Below are 21,060 nucleotides of genomic sequence, written 5' to 3'. Positions count from 1 at the left end.
ACTGCTACTCCAGGCTGTGCTGGGTTTTCAGGAGCTTCCACAGCCCCCTGGAAAACGAGCAGTCAGCAGCAAATACTCCACAAGTGCAATAAACCCCGTGGTTGCACCACTCCTCTTTTTGTTAGATATTTCCAATGCACTCCTAAAAGAAACTCTGGTCTTTGCATGGATATCCTTTGGGTTTGTGGGGGAAAAAAGGACCCAAAATATTTTGAAACTCTGATTTTTTTTAGCTTACAACTGAAGTTAAGGAAACAAGAGTGGGGGAAAAAAAGAGCAAAATTCCCCATGGGTATCTTTGGTTTGGTTTAAACCAAACAAATTTACTCATTGGAATATTGCTACAATAAATGTTGATTTATTTTATTTACAGCTGCCTTCCACCCTGCCTTTTACAAATAGGATCTGGAGCCACAGAGATAACTTTGTCACCTCTTGGGGACCAGGTTTCCCTTGGGTGTCAGTCAGAGAGATTTTTACCTCCATGGAGGACTGTTATGAACATATCTGCTGAGAACCTTAAAAAAACAAAGCAAGGATGGGCTTTTTTCACTGCCACATTCCCCAACAGGCAACCACAGTGACCTGCAGGGGTTTTGCAGTGTTTGCTGCTTGTTCCCATTCCCAAAAAACCCCTTTGAGCTGCCAGGAATCCCCGAAATTCTCCCAGGGCAAAACTGCAAAGGAAGTTGAACAAACTTTTTGTTTTTTGGGAGCAAGCTTGGAAAATGTGGAACCACCAACAGGAGTGGCAAAATCCTGGAGTTCCTCTGGATCCAGCAGTGGAAGCAAGGCTGAGAGCTTCTGTCCTGGCTCCTGGGGGCCCAGATCAGTCTGTGAGCAGCCTCTGGGGTTGTGCAGGGAGCAAACACAGCTTGGTGCCTAGGAGCCAGCAAGGAGAGTGCTGGAACTCTGATGGCTGAAAGCTTTTGGGATTTAAGGGTCCAACCCTCAATAAACCTCAGCCTTGTCTGACCTGAGACCTTGGAAAAGGCTTCAGAATTTGAGTGATAGCTCAGAAACAGTGTGTGTGTACTTTGAATGGTGCTGTGTGATCTCACAGGGTGAAAAACCTTAGATTTGGGGGTTTAATATATGGTGATTTGTGGGAGCCAAGATGGAGAATTTTGGGTGTGGATTAGATGGTTTTTTGCACCTTCTTCTTCCTCCTTCTTCACAGATCTGGGTGATTTTCTCTAATCAGATTAAAGATGTCCTCAGTGTGAGTTTTGGGTGATCATAATTGGGTTAGAAACATAAATAATAGAGAAGTTAACTGTTTATTGGGTAATTGGGACTTCAATAGCCTTGAACAGACCCCATTCAGCTCACTTTCTTGACTTGTTAGAGACAGCTCACATTTGGTGAGTTTGTAATAGATGGGGAGAAACTTCAGAGTGAGACTTCAAGGGCAGCAGCTCCTGAGTTTTATCCACCCTGACCTTGGAGCAAGAAAGAGCCTGAAATTCCACATATAAACACATAAACACACCAGTAATTGCTGCCCTGAGAGGAGAGCTGGCCTTGCTGCTGGCTGGAGCCTCCCCGGGGGCTGCCAAGGGACTGGGCTGGCTCAGATCGTGTGTGGGTGCCCTTCACCTGGAGATCAGGGGTGAGGAGCAGGGCATGCTGCTCCTGGGCCAGAGGGACAATTCCCTCCTCACAGCCCTGCTCTCACACAGGCAGGGAAGTGGGGGGCTCCAGCTGGGGGTTTCTTTGGGACTGAAGGCCCTCGAGGCAGCAGTTCATGCTCACACTCAGGTGTTTGTTATTTCCTATCACAAACAGCCTCACAGCCATGAGCTCTGCAGCCTTGCATCAGAAGGCACAGAATGGCCAACAAGCTCTGCTTCCAAGGGCTTTTAGCACTAAACCATCCAATTAAGGGCTGACACCTGGATTATTTCCCTTTTAACCCAATAACTGATCCCACAGAGCCCCAATGGGGACTTTTCTGCCCAGTTACAAAATGCCCCCCAAACCCATGGAGGAGGAGGAGGAAGGAGCAGCATGAAGAAGAAGCCCAGGACAACACCCTGGGCCCTCCATCTTGCTTCCACCCACAGCACACTAAAAATCCCAAACCCTGAACTGGGAGAATGAGCCAGGTCTGGACTGAAGAACCTTGAGATGAGATAGTTCATGCTCACACTCAGGTGTTTGTTATTTCTCATCAGTGACACAGCCTCACTGCTGTGAGTTTGGCAAGGCACAGAATGCCCAACCATCTCTGCTTCCAAGGGCTTTTAACACTAAACCATCCAATTAAGAACTGGCATCTGGATTATTTCTGCTTTTAACCCAATAACTGATCCCCCAGAGCCCACAATGCAGATTTTCCTGCCCAGTTACAAAATGCCACCCAAACCCATGGAGGAGGAGGAGGAAGGAGCAGCATGAAGAAGCAGCCCAGGACAGCACCCTGTGCTCTCTGTCTTGCTTCCACCCACAGCACACTAAAAACCCCAAACCCTCAATTTCTCACCCAGTGACACACCCACACTGCTCTCTGTAATCCATTTCACACTTCTGTGGGTTCCAGTCTGTCTTGGAGTCTGGGAAACTTTCTCCATGAGTGAGGGTCAGAGTCAGTGCTGCCCTGGGGGTCAGAGAAATATTCCTGTGCTTTGGGTAGCCACAAGGAAGAGAAGCAGAATGGCAGGAGGGATACTAAACCATTAAAATCGGGCTCACAGAGCACTGGACACCAGCAGCTGTCCCTGCAGGAACAGTTTCAGTGGATCTTTGCTCAGGAAAATCACATTTGTAGAGACCTTTGAGGTCTCTGCCAGCAGAACTTACTGAGTGTATTTAAGACAAGCCCAGGCCATGTAGGGGTGCTGGGCAAGGCTTAGAAGGATGGCTCTAAAATGCCTGGAAAACTCACAAATATCCTTCACACCAGAGATCAGAAAGGCTGCACAGAACACGTTGGTAAAATGAGGTTCTGATGCCACATGTGCTCTTCTGTTTATTGCTTTATTGACTTAACAAAATCCACAAAATCAGCAACACCAAGGACTTCAGCCTCCTTCTCCAGCCTAAAAATTACTGATAATCCACAGCAAACATGAAGATATTTCAAGGTTAAGCAAAAAGAATGTGGATTCCTCATCACATATTTGAGCAAATACATCCTCAATTAAACTTGTGTCTGTTCTGATACTTCAGCTAAAGCTGCTTTGTCCCAGACACCCCCTCCCTCCCATTGCCCAGGATAAGCTCAGCTCCTCCAGGAAAGGAGCTGGTGGCTGTTTTACTGTGCAGAACATGAAATCCTCCTGCTCCTGTCCCTCAATGCTCTGAGAGTGCAGCTCCTCTTTATTCCAGCTGCAGGGCTCCATCCCAGGAATCCAGCAGTCAGAAGAGGCCTGAGCTCCCCAGGCTGGCTTGATGTTTGCTGTCTGATAGAGAAATACAGAATAAAAGCAGGGTGGAGATGCAGTGGGCACCCAGAGCCACCACTGCAGCCAAATCCAAGGAAGGGGAGTAACCCAGGGCAGGCCCTGCAGGATCCAGGCAGCCTCAGGCTTTGCAAACTCACTGCATCTGAATTTCAAAATTATGCAAATGATCCTCCCATAATTACACCAACCCCACACCGTTATTAATTTCCAACTCTGAGTGTCACAGCCTAAAAATTTCAGCAGCTGCTGGAGGAAAATGTTCAGCTCAGAAGAAATCCTGCTTATTGTGACTCCTGCTTTATTCCCTGCTCTAAACCAGCACACATGAAGTAAACCCAGCTGAATTACCTGAATTGCCAAGGGCTGAGGGGTGCTGCAGATTCACCAAAGCTTCCTTGCTCTCACACAGGGTCTTGGCAAGGGGGGAAGCTGCCACCAGACCCTCCACCTCCAGCTCAGACAGGTAAACCAACTGGAGATCTAAACCTGCAACAGATTGGGGCATTTTTAAGCCTAAAGGAAGAGGCTCCTCGTGGCTGGAAGAAGGAAATATTGTCCTGGGCAGAGGGAATGCTGTGAGGATCACAGAATGATGGTGCAGAATCTGCCTGGCCTCCCCAAATTAGCATTTAATTATTATAATGACATGCAGACTCTTCCCTACAGGTGGTCACTTAATACAAAGGTGTGAAGGGTCTGTAGGGATGGAAATTCCTTGACTTCTCTCCTGCAGGGAAGGATGTAAAGGGATGGAAACTCCTTGACCTCTACAGGGGATAGAGGAGGCAGAAGTGGCTGCCCTGAGCTGGCACCTCAGCAAAAAGAAATTATATGAAAGTAAAAAATAGAATAAATGGGGAAAAGTAATTCTGCACTTGCTGTGATAGGAAACATAGACACCCCCTTTTACCCTCTTAGCACAGAATCGGCCTCCTGAAAGCACCTCACAGCTGGGACAATGCCCTTACCATCCTCTTCATAGCCAGGCAGGCTGGAAAAAGCATCTTTCCTGCTGAACAGCTCCCAGAGCTGAGTCAGCTCAGGATCCTGTGGGATAAAATGGGCTCAGAAGTTAAAGAAATGGAAAAACTCCCAGAAAGGTGAGAGGTGGCCCAGAACCAGACACCTGCAGCTCACCTGCCCTTCTGGTTCCTCCTCACTGGCCAGGCTGTGCAGGGGGGGCACAGGTCCCACTGCTGCCTGTGAATGGATCTTGAGCTCCTCCTCTGGATTTGCAGTTCTGCTCCTCTCAGGAGGGTTCCCAAGCAGCACCTCCAGAGCTCTCACTAACTCTGTCACCTCTTGCCAGGGGGCACCTGAGGAACCCAAATCATTTCAATGGGATTCCCCAGAACCACTTGGAAAACCATGATTAAATCCAGAACAGCACCAAGAGCAGGAGCCTTTCTTTGGAAATTTCTCAGGATGCCTCATTTTGTACAACATTTCCAAATTACTCTGTGCTCACCTGATGCCCTGTGCAGGCTGGCCTAGAGCAGAGACTGGACAGAGTTACAGAAAAAAACAGGGATTTATAAAAGGCCTCCATGGATCCACCTTGGGCAGCACAAGAGCCCAGCCAGGGCTGCACCCAAGGTGAACCAAAATGGTCCCAAAACGAACCAAGGATGAACAAAAATGATCCCAAAATGACCCCAGGATGAACCAAAATGGCCCCAAAATGCACGAGCGCTCCCGGGGTCTCTCCCTGGGATCAGCTCTGCTCCATTTGCCCCTTGCACTTCATTGTCCCAGCCCAGCTTTAGCCCAGCCAGTCCCACCCTTGTTTTTCTCTCTCCAGCCCACGGGGTTTGTGCTCCTGGGCTGAGATTTGGGTCATTTGTCCTTGGTGCCCAGCTGGAGCAGGAATTGTTTTGTCTCCCTACTCTGTGCACAGAGCTCACCATCCCATAATATGAACCCAGACCCTCACACTAAAGCAGCACAGAATGTGAAACATGTAAAAGCTAAACCTAAGACATCACACCCCTCCCTGAGCTGCCAGACCTCTCCTCTCACCGAGCTCAGGTGCAGACAGGCTGTCAGCTCTTACAGAACCAATTTTTGGGCTCTCTCGTGTGGATGAGTCTCGTGTGGATGAGTCTACTTTTAGCCTTTTCCGTGCTGCTGCTGCCCTCACACTGCACCTGTCCCTGGCTCTCACCCTGCTCCTCTCACCTGGCTGGAAGTTGTTGTTGCTCTGTTGCTCTGCTCCATCCCTCAGCTCAGCACCCACTGCTGCCCAGCTCTGCTCTGCAGCTTCCTGCCCACAAATCCCTTGCCTGGAGGTTTTCAGGGCTTCCCAGTCCAGAGCTTGCACCGTGTCCTGTTCACAGAAAGCAGCAGTGGTATATTCTGTAAAGCCCAAAATCCACATTCAGCCCCTCATATAGTGATGCCTTGGGCAGGCTGAGTTAGAACAGTGGCTAGAGAGAGTTGAAGAATAAAGCAGGGATTTATTAAAGGCCTCCATGGATCCACCTTGGGCAGCACCAGAGCCCAGCCAGGGCTGCACCCCCCAAGATGAACCAAAATGGTCCAAAAATGAACCCCAAGATGAACCAAAATGGTCCCAAAATGAACCCAAGGTGAACCAAAATGGTCCCAAAATGCACCCAGGATGAACCAAAATGGTCCCAAAATGAACCCAAGGTGAACCAAAATGGTCCCAAAATGCACCCAAGATGAACCAAAATGGTCCCAAAATGACCCCAAGATGAACCAAAATGGCCCCAAAATGACCCCAAGATGACCCAAAATGTTCCCAAAATGCACGAGCGCTCCCGGGGTCTCTCCCTGGGATCAGCTCTGCTCCATTTGCCCCTTGCAGTTCATTGTCCCATCCCAGCTTTAGCCCAGCCAGTCCCACCCTTGTTTTTCTCTCTCCAGCCCACGGGGTTTGTGCTCCTGGGCTGAGATTTGGATCATTTGTCCTTGGTGCCCAGCTGGAGCAGGAATTGTTTTGTCTCCCTGCTCTGTGCACAGAGCTCACCATCCCCTGATGTGAGCCCAGACCCTCACACTAAAGCAGCACAGAACCTGAAAATAGAAAAGCTAAAGCTTGAGGCATCAATAAAACCATATAAAAATTCATATTATGCCAAAATAAACTATGGAAAGGAGTAATACCCATCCTTTGATGAACTTTTCCTTCAGGACAACAATTTATCTTATTATTTTCATGTTTCCAAGGCTCCCTTCCCTCAAAGGCCTCTCCCACTGACCATGAGGCTCTGGATCCTCTGGCTGATCCCCTTGTGGAACACCAGCACGTCCATCCTGTGCTTTGCCAGCTGAGAGGCCAAGTGCAGATTCTGATCCTCCAGCTTGTCATACAAGGTCCGGACACTGAAATCCTCCAGGAGCCTGGGGGTGAAGCTGTGCTCTGAAACACCAGGGCAAGGCTCTCACTCAAACACTGCACACCAGCTTATTTCAGTTTATTTCCCCCACAAGACGCTGCCTGGCCAGAGGAAGTTTGTGTTCTGTGAGGAAGGAAAACGGATGAGGCAGGAGATGTGAGAGAAGGTCTGGTTCCCTAGCGAGGGGGAGGATGACAGAGCGTTACTATCAGCTCCTAAATGGTCCAGGAATCTGCCGGGATGCTCGCAGAGCTGCTCCTGAGCTGCTCCCAGCATCACCGCCTGCTGCCATCTGCTGGGCTCGGGCTCTGCTCCCTGCCAGCATCCCGAAATTCCCGAGCCAAGCTCATTCCCAGAAAGCAAAGGAGGAGTCCCGTGCCTTCAGGAAACAGAATAAGCCAAGGAAAACACTTGTAAATCTTTATTTTCTTCAGCTGTCACCTGAACTCGCTGCTGTTTTAAAGGGCTTGTCAAGGCTGGGAATTTACTCAACTCTTCAGGGAAAAATCTCCAACCCATCCCCATGACAGGGGAATTCCCTGGAATAAACCCAGGTGCAAGCATGTGTGCCTGTGGAAATGCACACAGCAAAGTGCCTGTGTGACCTCCAGAGAGGGCAGGAAATTCCGGGTGAGCAGGTGTGAAAATATTGCACCTGAGAGAAGAAAATGGAGAGGAAGTGGGGAAAAAACCAATGGGAGAACACCTGGGGCTGGCCCAGCACCTCACCTGCACTGGGCACTGCTCCTTTCTCTCCAGAGCCAGCATCTTCTCCAGATCCACGAGGACCAAGCATCTCATAGAACTTGAGGCTGGAGAGAGTGGCAAAGAGGGTGAAGAGCACCTCCTTTTTCTCAGGAAGATCAGACCCCAGCTCCAGCAGAGGATGGATTTCTTGGGTAGATTGTTTTGTAGGAGCCTGCAGGGGCTGGGCTTCACCTGTCCTTAAGGAGGAGGTACTCTGGTGGGATGTGTGGCTCCCCCAGGCTCCTCCAGCGTGGCTTCCAGCTCTTCAGGGGGCTGATTTTGGGGCCAGCAGGCTGGAACACGATGGCCAGGGTGGTCAGCAGCAGCACGAGGAAGCCCAGGATGAAGAGGATTGCTGGGGAAGACAGGAGGGAGGGCAAGAAGTGAGAAACACAAAGAAAGCATTCAGCACCATTCCTACTCATTTCACTTCTGCTTCTTCTGGGAGAAGCTGGGGCAGGTGGATGAGGAACAAAGTGTTTTCAAGACTGAAGGATCCAGTTCATACATTATATAGATAAAATATATATTATTATAGATTATTATTATATATATTGTGCAGATAAAATATATATAAATCTATAAAATCTATATAATATATATAATATCATATATAATGATCTCTATATATCATGTATTATATAAATAATATATAATGTATCATTAAATTTAGTCATCTATATTTCAACTATTCATATTTATATTGTATGTTTTTATTTATATGAATATTTATATTTTTATATATAAATATAGAATAAATAAAAATATGATATACAATATATTACATACCATATATATGATATATATATTATATTTTATATATTATATACTATATATTTATAGTCATATTTATATTTATAAATACAAGTATAAATGTAAATATACATATGTTTTATATATTTTATAGAGTCAGGATCATGCTTGCATGCCACACTTTCAATCCTGTTGTTTCCTGGCCTCCCACAGAAGGATTGGTGTGTGCACAGCTCTCACACCCACACCTGCCTTGGTGCACAGACCTTACCTGACCTCGTGTTTAGCTTTTGGTCAGCTTGGGAATGGTGGATTTCATTTCAGCTGGGTTTATCATGGAAATACACTGTCATTTTCTGCTTTCCAGCCAAGGAAAACAAAGCCTTGGATTACCTGAACTCTTCAAACAGGGCATGGGGAGAAGCACGACTGCTCCTTCCCCCTCTCCCCTGCCCTGCACAGGCAGGGCCTTGGCCAGACAGCAGTGGGATTTGGGAAGCTCCAGAGCAGCCAGGAATGAAAGCTGGCAGAGCAGTGCTTTGGTGGCACTGCCAAAGAAAATGCTTGTTTAACCACCCTCGAAGAGGCCAAGAGAGGTCGTGGGTGAGGATGGAGGTGGAAGGTGGCAATCTCAGAGCTTTGGCTGGACCTGTGATAGCAGCCCAGTTGGGAGCCAGGTTCAGATCCTGCTGCTTCCAAACGCCGTGTCTGGCCAGCTGGAACAGGGAGGAGGGCTGGAAGGAGCCATCCCTGGGGTCACAGCTCACGTTGGCCTCCTTCACTGTCACAATCAGGAAGCGCTCCTGAGCGGAGCTGTCCCTGAACACAAATGTGCCAGGCTCCAGGAACACATGGGCAAACCTGGAAGGGAGCAGTGAGGAGGCATTGCTGCAATGCCTCAGGCCCAGTAATAAGTGACACAGACTCTCAAGACATTCACACAAGGCTAATTCCCCTGCATTAATAAACCCATTGCTTTTTATACTCTACTTCACTACAGGTGGACCTACTTAGTTCTTTAATTAAAACACCATCACCACTGGCTAATTAAGAAACCACCCTTTGGTAAACAACCTTATGGGCAAAACAGCTTATTACAAAACAGCAGGTGCAGATTGCTTAAGATTGTTTGAATTCTTTCTCTCCAGCTCCCTAAAGCTTCCCAGGATGATTCTGGGAAAACTTATCCAGAAAACTTACCTAGAAAACTTTTCTAGAAAACGTATCCAGAAAACTTACATAGAAAACTTTTCTAGAAAACGTATCCAGAAAACTTACATAGAAAACTTATCTAGATAATTTATCTAGAAAACTTACCTAGAAAACTTATCTAGATAATTTATCTAGAAAATTTACCCAGAAAACTTATACAGATAATTTATCTAGAAAACTTATCCAGAAAACTTACATAGAAAACTTATCTAGATAGTTTATCTAGAAAACTTATCCAGAAAACTTACATAGAAAACTTATATAGATAATTTATCTTGAAAACTTATCCAGAAAACTTATCTAGAAAACTTATCTAGATAATTTATCTTGAAAACTTATCCAGAAAACTTATCTAGAAAACTTATCTAGATAATTTATCTAGAAAATTTATCCAGAAAACTTGTCTAGCTTCTCTTTCTGACCAGGGAGCTGCTGCCACAAGGAAGGTGCCAGCTGACCCAAGCTTCCTTCAGGCTCCATCTGTCAGGATGGTTAAACACAGCAAAATTTGGCCTTTTCACCCCCAAGGGGCTGCTGATTCTGTCAACAGCTCACTCTCAGGTCCTGCCCCCAGCACTGCTGCCCACAGCAGGTATTACCAGGAGATGTTGAGCTGGGTCTCCTGGATCAGGTGGTCCAGCCTGCGGAAGGGTCCGAAATCCCAGCCGGGGTTGTTGTTGTAGAGATGCTGCTTCTGGTACACGGGGTAATGGCTGGAGGCACGCTCTGGGATGGGGCAGCACAGGGTCAGCAGCTCCGAGCCAGCTCAGCTGGGAAAGCTGGCCCTGGGCTGCCAGAGAGTGGGGAGCTGCTTTTGTAGCAGCTCATTTCTATAGGCAGCTCGTTTAACTGAGTTTAATTACTGCCCACAAAGATTTATGCTGTCTAACACTAACACAGGACCGATTTTATCTCACTCTATAGAAATAAAAAAGTGAAAATCAGCAGGTAAGGCCCTGGCAGAGCCCAGAATGCAGCTCTGGGAGCCAGGAGGAGAAGGGATGGATCCATGCAGGGTGTCCAGCATGGAGCCACTGCTCTGAACGGGTCTGGACACACAAAAGAGCTCAGCCCCAGCCACACTCACCCTGGGAATTGATGCTGAGCTGGAAAAGGATCGTGTCCCCTGCTTCCAGACACACCACTGGGTTGGGGATGAGGGGCAAGGCCTGGCTCTCTCTGGGGGAGCTGCTCTGGGCTCTGCGCCCTTTTTGCAGCAGCTGATCTGAGGAAAAATCTCCTGCCACAGGCAAGAAAAAAAACAGAATGAACCCTGCAAAGTGAGCAGCACGTGACAACACCCGACCCTTGGCAAGGAGGAATTATTTATTTTCTATCTGTGGGCAGTTTCACAAAGCCAAATCCATGCACCTGCCAACAGATTTGCCTCCAAACAGAGTTTCCCTCTAGTTCCTTGGAAATCCAAAATCCTGCAATCTCTATGTGAGCCCTTCCCAGGGAGTTACCCATGCAGCCAGTGAATTCCCCACTGTTTACTCCCAGACAGAGCAAGAATTTCCCTGCTTTCTAAATAGTTTGGAGCACCTAATAGTGAATTTCCTCTGTGCCAGCATGGGAGGAAATGGCTGTGCCATTGTCCAGTGGCTGTGCCAGCATGGGAGCAAATAGCTGTGCCATTGTCCAGTGGCTGTGCCAACATGGGAGGAAATGGATGGCTTGGTGTGGCTGGAATTTGGGTTCTCTCTCAAGCCTTACCCATGAGAAATGCATCCAGAACTTCTGTGCTGATGACAATGAAACCCAGCACTCCCTGGGGACTGAACAGAACAAAATGCACCCTCTGGCTGCTTTGCACGTGCTCATCAGGGCCCAGAACGTTTGAAACCTCCTGTGGGAAGCAGAGAGAACTCAGATTCAATCAACCCTGGTTTGTGGTCAACCTTCAGTGCAGCTCTAAGAGGCTGCTCTAGGAGTTATCCCCCTATAATTCAGGAATTGCTGTTTCTCTGCCATGCAGCAACCTTAACCTCCCCTGGAGGAGTTCCTTCACCCCACTGTGATTTCTGGGCTCTCCCAGACCTGCACATTTACACAGCAATCCCTCCCTCCACACCTACCCTCACTTGGCCCTCGTCCACCCTCAGCAGCAGCTCTCTGTGGGGGCCAAAGCCCAGGGAGATCCGTGGGGCTCTCAGCAGGCACAGCTGGTCACAGAGCTCCTCAGCAGAGATGTACTGCTTGCAGTGACATCTGAAAAAGGGACAGATCCTTGGTCAGTCCTGATCCCTCAGCAGAGCCACCACAGGGCCCCAGTCTGTCACAGCCCATGGGGTAAATGATCCTACTCTGTATCCACGGGGAAAAGGATGGAGCAAACTCCCTGTCCATCTCATCAGCACCGTGCCTGCCCTTCAGGGCCAAAGTGTGACACCCCACCAGCAGTGCTTGGCTAGCAGAGACCACCTCCAGCCTGTGACAGAGCACTGCACCCTCCCCAAAGCTCAGCTCCAGGAAAATGCTTGAAAAAACCAGAGTGCAATTTTGACACACCAGATTTACCCTGGAGAAAATGAGACTCAGGGCTGCCCTCATCACTCTCACAGCTCCTGAGAGGTGCCTGTGCTCAGCTGGGGCTGGGCTCTGTCTGCAGCAGCACTGACACAACCAGAGCTCACAGCCTCCAGCTGGGCCAAGGGAAATACAGGCTGGATAGCAGGGAAAGGTTTTTTACAGAAAGGTGATAAAGTTCTGGAATGTTCTGCCCGGGGAGGTGGTGGAGTCTCCATCCCTGGGGGTGTTTAACAAAGCCTGGATGTGGCACTGGGTGCCAGGGTTTAGGTGAGGATGACTTGATGATTCTTGTATCCCCATTTGTCTGCTTGGCCCAGAAATAAGTTTTTCACCTCTAAGACTGGTTCTGAGAGAGAAGAGGGGGGGAAGAAGAAGTGCACAGTTTGTTTTCAGAAACTGCACTCACTCCTCCACATTCCTGCTGCTGGAATGTGTTGTTTGCGGATGGACAGACGGCGGGACAGAGCTCTCCTTTGCTCTTAGTTTTTAGCTAGCTGATGTGGTGGTTTCAGTTTGAAACTGGGCAGAAACACCAATTTTGTGCAGTGATTTTGGTTGATCAATTTGAGATTTTCCCAATTTTGAGATTTTCCCATCCAATGTGCTGATGAGTGTGGTGGGTTTCAGTGCTGGCCAATCACCCATGCACTCACTTCCTGCTGTGAGATAGGAAGATAGAATTAGGAGAAAGGCAAAGCAGGCTCAAAACTTTAAAAGGGTATAAAGAAAATTTTATTAACGGTAACTAAAAGGAAAAAAAGTAGCAAGAATTGAAACAAACCTTCAGAACACTTCTCTTCCCCCCACAACCAAGGTGTGTCCAGCTTCTCAGGGGTCCAACAGACTGTCAGTTACAGAAAAAGCTTTTGCATCACTTCCCTAAATCCCTCCCATATCAAACTATGACACTGAAGCAGAGAAATTCCCTAGTCTGTTGTTTTTCTTTTCCTCACATTTGCCTTCTAGAAAAAAAACCCTTTAAAAGTTTTCTCCCAAATTTGCCCTAAACCAAGACGCAGTGCTGGGTCGGACTCGGTCACGTGAAGGTCCCTTCCAGCCTGGTGGCTCAGTGGTGGCCGTGTGACTCACATGCCCAGCTGTGCGTGGAGCTCCCCTCCCGCCGGCCCGCAGGCGGGAGCGCAGTCGTGGCGCGCGGGGGCGGCGCAGCGGCGCGTGGACGCCAGCCGGACCTGGCCGGGGGCACACAGCTCGTCCACCTGCAGGAGAACACGCCCAGACAGGCCCCAGGGCTGCAGCTTCCAGGCTCCAGCTGAGCTGCAGCATCCCTAAAGTTCTGCTCGTCCCCACTGCTGCGCTTCAGACATTCCACGTGAGGCAATTCAACACTCCATGTGAAGGCAATCCAATATTCAACATAAAGGCAATCCAACATTCCACACAAAGACAATCCAACATTCCACATAAAGGCAATCCAACATTCCACACAAAGACAATCCAACATTCCACACAAAGGCAATCCAACATTCCACACAAAGGCAATCCAACATTCCACATAAAGGCAATCCAACATTCCACACAAAGACAATCCAACATTCCACATAAAGGCAATCCAACATTCCACACAAAGACAATCCAACATTCCACATAAAGGCAATCCAACATTCCACACAAAGACAATCCAACATTCCACATAAAGGCAATCCAACATTCCACACAAAGACAATCCAACATTCCACATAAAGGCAATCCAACATTCCACACAAAGGCAATCCAACATTCCACACAAAGACAATCCAACATTCCACACAAAGACAATCCAACATTCCACATAAAGGCAATCCAACATTCCACACAAAGACATTCCAACATTCCACATAAAGGCAATCCAACATTCCACACAAAGACAATCCAACATTCCACGTGAAGGCAGCCCAATGTTCCATGTGAAGGCAATCCAACATTCCACACAAAGACAATCCAACATTCCACATAAAGGCAATCCAACATTCCACGTGAAGGCAGCCCAATGTTCCATGTGAAGGCAATCCAACATTCCACATAAAGGCAATCCAACATTCCACATAAAGGCAATCCAACATTCCACATAAAGGCAATCCAACATTCCACGTGAAGGCAGCCCAATGTTCCATGTGAAGGCAATCCAACGCTCCACATAAAGGTAACCCAACATTCCATGTAAAGACAATCCAACACTCCACATAAAGGCAATCCAGTATTTGACATAAAGGCAATCCAGCATTCCATATAAAGGTAACCCAACATTCCATGTAAAGGAAACCCAACATTCCACACAAAGGCAACCCAACATTCCATGTGAAGGCAATCCAGCACTCCACATAAAGGCAATCCAACATTCCATGTGAAGGCAACCCAACATTCCACACAAAGGCAACCCAACATTCCACACAAAGGCAACCCAACATTCCACACAAAGGCAACCCAACATTCCACACAAAGGCAACCCAACATTCCATATGAAGGCAACCCAACATTCCATATGAAGGCAACCCAACATTCCACATAAAATTCCATGTAAAGGAAACCCAACATTCTACACAAAGGCAACCCAACATTCCACATGAAGGCAATCCAGCACTCCACACAAAGGCAACCCAACATTTCACATCAAGGCAACCCAACATTCCATGTAAAGCCAATCCAACCAGGAAAGCATCAAGAAAGCACACTATGGGGAGTTTTGAAGGAGTTTTGAACGAGTTAGCTGGGGCCTCTGAGTTTTTCAATGATGTGATTTATTTTTCTTATCTTCTACATAGGCAGGAAGGGTGAGTTCAGCTCACCTCTTCACTGCATGGCTCAGAAGGTCACCAGACCCCTAGTTACAAGACCTTTTAAGGATTTATTGACCAAAAAAACACTGCCCACAAGGATATTTATGGTTTTGGACCCAATCTAAATATTTCAACTTATGGACTCATGCTACAGTGTAAGATTTCTTAGCCAATCATGTTATGGCACACAAACCTACAGTGCTGCATTCTGAACTCCTTGTTTATCTTTGTAAATACTTTTATTTTTCCCATATCCCAAACTCCAAAACTCTAAACTTTCTTCTTCTTAACTTCGTGTTAAGAATGTGTCTCTGCCTTAAAATATAAATCCACATTCTCACTTCTAGCACCTAAGTTGGGAAGCCTTTTCCGAGGTCTCAGATCAAATCCTGTGTTTAATTCTAAGCTTTGGCTCAGAGAACAAAAGTTCTGTGAATTCCCTGCATTTCGGGTTCCAGCAGCACACAACAATTTCACCTCCCAGCCCCTCATGAGGTTCTAATTTTCTTCAGCTGTAAGACAATATTTGAAAGAACCAGGGTATAATTTTGACACTCTGGATTGCTGTGGAACCCATGCCAGGAGCGGGGTTTGGACTACAGAAGTTCATTCAAAAAGAGGAAAAAAGTGGCACCATGCAAGATACAAACAAGAACTGGGTTTAGTGTCTCCCTGCCCATGGCAGCTCTAAAGAAGAACTTCATATTAAAGGAGGTTTAAATTCCTGGATCTGTCAGTGCTGCTCCCACTGCCCTGGAATGTAAGGATCCTTTACCTCCATCCCTTATGAATTTCAATTTAACCTTACAAGGTCCTGGTAAAGAAAACCTCCTACAACAAAGGGCCAATAGAACATCTCAAAGATTTGTTTAGCTTAGCTTAAGCCCTGAACACTCCCCCTCTCCTGCACATCACACAACAATTCTGGTTTGGAGCCCGATTTTACCTGAGGTCGGCAATCCTGGTCACTGTTGCTGTCAGGATCTTCCTTGCCTCTCTCATCATAATAAACATAACCTGCCTGGCAGATGCAGGAGGCATCTGACTGCTGGAAAGCCCTGTTCAGCCCACGGCAGGTACAGCTGGTGGCACCTGGGAGAGGAGGCTGGATTTAGAGAGGGAACACAGCCTGGAACAACCGTGCTGGTTGGAAAGGAGCAGCTCCTGTGCTCAGAACTCTTTATCAAATCCCACTGCTCGTTTCAGGGGCACTGCTGGAGTCTGTGTCCCTCCTCCAGGGCAGAGCTGAGCCACAGGACAGCCAGCTGGGGCCAGCCTGCACCAACCCAGCCTGAGAGCATCTCCTGCAGCAGCCCTTCAGCCAGAGGTGCAGGAAGGCCCAGCTGCTCGTTGGCAGCAGGGTTTTGACAAGCCCTCCCCTGATTTGTAGATTTAAGCCCTGGGTGGGGTAAGGACCCGGCCAGGCAGGGCTGCCAAGCCCCTCGTGCCTCAACAGTCTCAAATCCACCTGATTTGAAACACTGGGCAGTGCTGCCCATACACTAAGTGAGGAATAAGCATTCCACACTTTTCCAGTTTCCATCCAGCCTTATCCTACTTTGTCATGCCCTCAGTGCCCAATTTTGGCTCAAAAGCACCCCTAGATTTAACACAATCCCCCCAAATCCTGGCTAAAGTGTTCTTGGTGAAGCTCCACTGCTCTCAAAGCAATGAGAGAGCAAGAATTAGTAGAGCTGCTCAGCTGTCCTTTCCTTTAAGGAGATAAATCCCCTCGGGTAAGGGTGTAAGAGTGGGAAAAAGACAGCTTTGGATTTGGAATCCTCCTCCTGGGTGGCACAGGGGAAGAGCAGCTGGGCATGGGCAGCACCCCCAGCTCCAGGAGGATCCCAGGGCTTGTGGAACATCAGGGAACACCAGAGGGGAAAACTCCACTCCCGCACAAAACCTCACCTGGCTGAGAGGAAGAGGAGCTGCCACAGGGGAAGCAGGCAGCCTGGGCAGGGAGGTGGTTGAAGGTGCCAGCAGGACAGGCCTGGCAGTCCCCTGGGTCCTTGGCAGAGCTGCTGCTCCCGTGGGTGCCCGGGGGACAGGGCAGCGGGGCCGGGGACAGGGCAGGGCAGTAGTGGCCACGGGGACAAGGCTGCTGGTGGTAGCTGTCACTGCCTGGAGAAAGGGGTGGCATTAGGGACCCCAGCAGGTGCTGGGAGAGAGGCAGAGAGCACTTGCTTGTCCCAGTGATCCATCTACACACGTCTCTCTATGAATAGACACGAGTCTATAGAAACACACACATGTGCAGAGCAGCTTTTTTCAGTCTAATTCATATTTAAATATAAATCCCAGTTTTTCCTTCCCCCAGCTCTTCCACTGGCTAAATCCAGTGGCAAAGCCACGTGACAGCCCACACCAGGCTTTTATAACTGCAGAGGATTGAGAGCTTTGCCCACACAGAACTCAAAACTCCCTGCTCCCAATTTAAGCTGCTATTTCTTGCCCCACTCCCCCGTGGCAGCTGAATTTACCTGGTGGGCAGGTGAAGCCAGCAGGGCAGGGCTGGCAGGGCTCTGAGATCTGGGGCTCACTGCGGAAGGTCCCTGCAGCACAAACTCTGCAGAATCTCTCAGCTGAGCCCCTCGGGCCAGGCAGGTTGAGGGCCATGTGCCCTCCTGCACAGGGCACGGGGTGGGCACTGCCCGGGGGGCAGAAGTATGGGAACACACACCTGGCAGGCAAAACAGGGCAGGAAAAGGAAAAAAATCTCAGGAAATTACTCCAGGATTGAATGATCAGTGAAAACACAGGGCAAAATTAAAAGTGGTTCTTATCTGATTCCAAGCTGAGCAGAAAATACAAATCCCAGTCCCAGTCCCCAAAATCCCAGTCCCAGTCCCCAAATCCATGACTGCAGCCACAAAATCCCTTTGCTTTGGCAGCATGCACAATGGGGTTGAGGTGGGATCCCAGGCACAATTCCCAACACTGGGGTTTCCAGGAGCTGGCAGCCCCACGCCCCAGGTACTCACAGCTGCTGGGGGCTGCTGTACGTCCAGGATCCCTCAGGGCAGTGGTAGCCAGCAGGACACAGGGGGGGCTCTCCTGTCACAGCAGCACAGTAAGAGCCAGGCCTGCAGGGCTTGGGATTTACTGAGCCTGGGGAGAAATTGGGCAACAGCGCTGGTGTGACATTCCCAGACAGGAGGATCTGTGTTTGGGAGGCAAGGAGGCTTTTCCATAAACTCTCTGTGTTTTCTACAGCTCCCAAGAGGGCACAGAACTGTTGGGAAGCAGTTTATTATTTAGCATGGCATGCTGGCACCTCAGTGCCCAGCCCTGCATGAAAATATCTCCTCCTTTTCCAAGGCCAGACCACTTCCTTGGCAGCCTCAGCCCGACAAAAGCAGGGAGGGCTGGGAGGGGTCATGGCCTGGGAGAATGGGAGAAGAGTCACTCCAATTCCTGTCACTGTCACATCCTCTGGAAAAATCCCTTCGCCAGGATTTCTTCTCCTGGGAAGATGAGAAGCCTCAGAGAAAAAGGAAAAACAACATTATCTCCTTTTTCTCTCCTGTGTTTTGCTGCTTTGGAATGTGGTTGGAGATTGTTTACCCAACAGGTGGCTGTTTGATTGGTTTCATGTGAATTGGTTTGACTTAATGACCAATGACAGCCAGCTGTGTCAGGACTCTGGAAAGAGTCACGAGTTTTCATTCTCATTCTTCGTAACTTTCTGTCTGTAACCTTTCTCTATTCTTTAGTGCAGTTTTAGTTTAGTATTCTATAATATAATATAATAAAATAAATATAATATAATATAATATAATATAATACAATATAATATAATATAATATAATACAATATAATATAATATAATATAATATAATATAATATAATATAATATAATATAATATAATATAATATAATATAATATAATATAATATAATATAATATAATATAATATAATATAATATAATATAATATAATATAATATAATATAATACCATAAAATAATTAATTAGCCTTCTAAGAACATGGAGTCAGATTCTCAATTCCTCCTTCATCCTGAAGACCCAGCAAATACCACAAATCCCCTGCTGATCCATCATTTAGGCTCAGGAAAGAAGGAAATGAGGAAAACAAAGGTGGTGTCACCTGCTGGGCACTCATAGCCAGGTTTGCAAGGTATTCCCTGGGTGTTGGGGAGCCCTGTCTGGGCTGGATCCGGGCAGTGATAGCCAGGAGAGCAGGGATCACACTCTTCCAAGGATTTGGCACCAGGCTGGGTCCTGGAAGTGCCAGCTGGGCAGAGGAAAGTGTCCCCTTTGCCAGGGCACCAGTACCCAGGGGGACAGGGATAGTCCTCAAAGCTGGTCAGGCCTGTGGGGAAAGAGAAGGGAGTGAGAAAAAGGAGAGGCTGGGTGGCCAGGGGGAAATTTGGAGAGAGGCTCTTGGGTGGCTGTGAGCAGGAATTCTCCCTCCCTTTCCCTAGTTCATCAAGGGGGATTTTGTCATCCAGAGGCATAAGATTGAAGGAATTTTGTCACCCACAGGTGGGGAAAGGGAGGGATTTTGTAACCCAGAGGTGGGAAAGGGAAAGAATTTCGTCACCCAGAGGAGGGAAAAGGAAAGCATTTTGTCACAGAGGAGTGGGAAAGGGAGGGAATTCTGTCACCCAGAGGAGGGAAAAGGGCTGACTTTGCCCCGTACTCACCTGACAGGGGACAGTGGTACCAGGGGACACTCACCTGGCAGGGGACAGTGGCACCCAGGGGACACTCACCTGACAGGGACAGTGGTACCCAGGAACACTCACCTGGCTGTGGTACCCTGGGGACACTCACCTGGCAGGGGACAGTGGTACCTTGCAGACACTTACCTGGCAGGGGACAGTGGTACCCCGGAGCGCAGGGCTGGCAGGGGACAGTGATACCTGGCAGGGGACAGTGATACCCTGGGGACACTCACCTGGCAGTACCCTGGGGACACTCACGTGACAGGGACAGTGGTACCTGGCAGACACTCACCTGGCAGGGGACAGTGGTACCTGGCAGGGGACAGTGGCACCCAGGGACACTCACCTGGCAGGGGACAGTGGCATCCCGGAGGGCAGGGCTGGCAGGGGACAGTGGTACCTGGCAGACACTGACCTGGCAGGGGACAGTGGTCCCCAGGGACACTCACCTGGCAAGAGACAGTGGTACCTGGCAGGGGACAGTGATACCTGGCAGGGGACAGTGGTACCCAGGGACACTCACCTGGCAGGGGACAGTGGTACCAGGGGACACTCACCTGGGAGGGGACAGTGGTACCAGGGGACACTCACCTGACAGGGGACAGTGGTACCAGGGGACACTCACCTGACAGGGACAGTGGCACCCAGGGACACTCACCTGGCAGGGGACAGTGGTAGCCCAGAGGGCAGGGCTGGCAGGGGACAGTGGTACCTGGAAGACACTCACCTGGCAGGGGACAGTGATACCCTGGGACACTCACCTGGCAGGGGACAGTGGTACCTGGCAGACACTGACCTGGCAGGGGACAGTGGTAGCCTGGAGGGCAGGGCTGGCACTCTGCCAGGCTCCGTGCCCCCAGGTGCCCACGGAAGGTGTGTGGAGGGCACTCCTGAGGGGCCAGGACACTGCCCTGGGCACTGCCATTGCTCCCGAAGCAGTAGTGGCCCAAAGGGCACGGGTGGGCCTCAGAATCCCCTAAAAGCAGAAAAAAGAGGATTTAAGGGGTGTCCCCAATGCCATTGGAACACTGCTCTGTGTCCTCCCAGCCCCTCCTCTGCCAGGTGGCACCCAGGGATGTCACTGCATGAACAGGTCACTGCCTCTTTTCTCTCACAATTCCACATCTGACATCCAAGCCATGCTCTGGGATGGGGGGAAATGGGTGGAAAATGGGATGGGATTGAGTAAAATGGGGGGAAAAGGGGCTGGGATGGGGGGGATGTGGGGAAAAATGAGTCAGAATGGGGGAAAATTTGGGAAAATGGGGCTGGAATGGAGGGAAATGGGATGGGATTGGGAAAAATTGCATAAAAGGGTCTGGGATAGGTGAAAACTGGGAAAAATAAGGAAAAAAGGGGCTGGAATTGACGCCTTGTGAAGACTGGCCTAGAGCAGAGGCTGGGCAGAGCTAAAGAATAAAGCAGGGATTTATTAAAGGCCTCCATGGATCCACCTTGGGCAGCACCAGAGCCCAGCCAGGGCTGCACCCAAGATGAACCCAAATGGTCCCAAGATGAGCCAAAATGGTCCCAAAATGAACCCAGGATGAACCAAAATGGTCCCAAAATGAACCCAAGATGAC

Source organism: Haemorhous mexicanus, chromosome 24, assembly GCF_027477595.1.
Source record: "Haemorhous mexicanus isolate bHaeMex1 chromosome 24, bHaeMex1.pri, whole genome shotgun sequence".
In the NCBI taxonomy this organism is placed as follows: Eukaryota; Metazoa; Chordata; class Aves; order Passeriformes; family Fringillidae; genus Haemorhous; species Haemorhous mexicanus.
Note: the sequence above shows the minus strand (reverse complement) of the source record.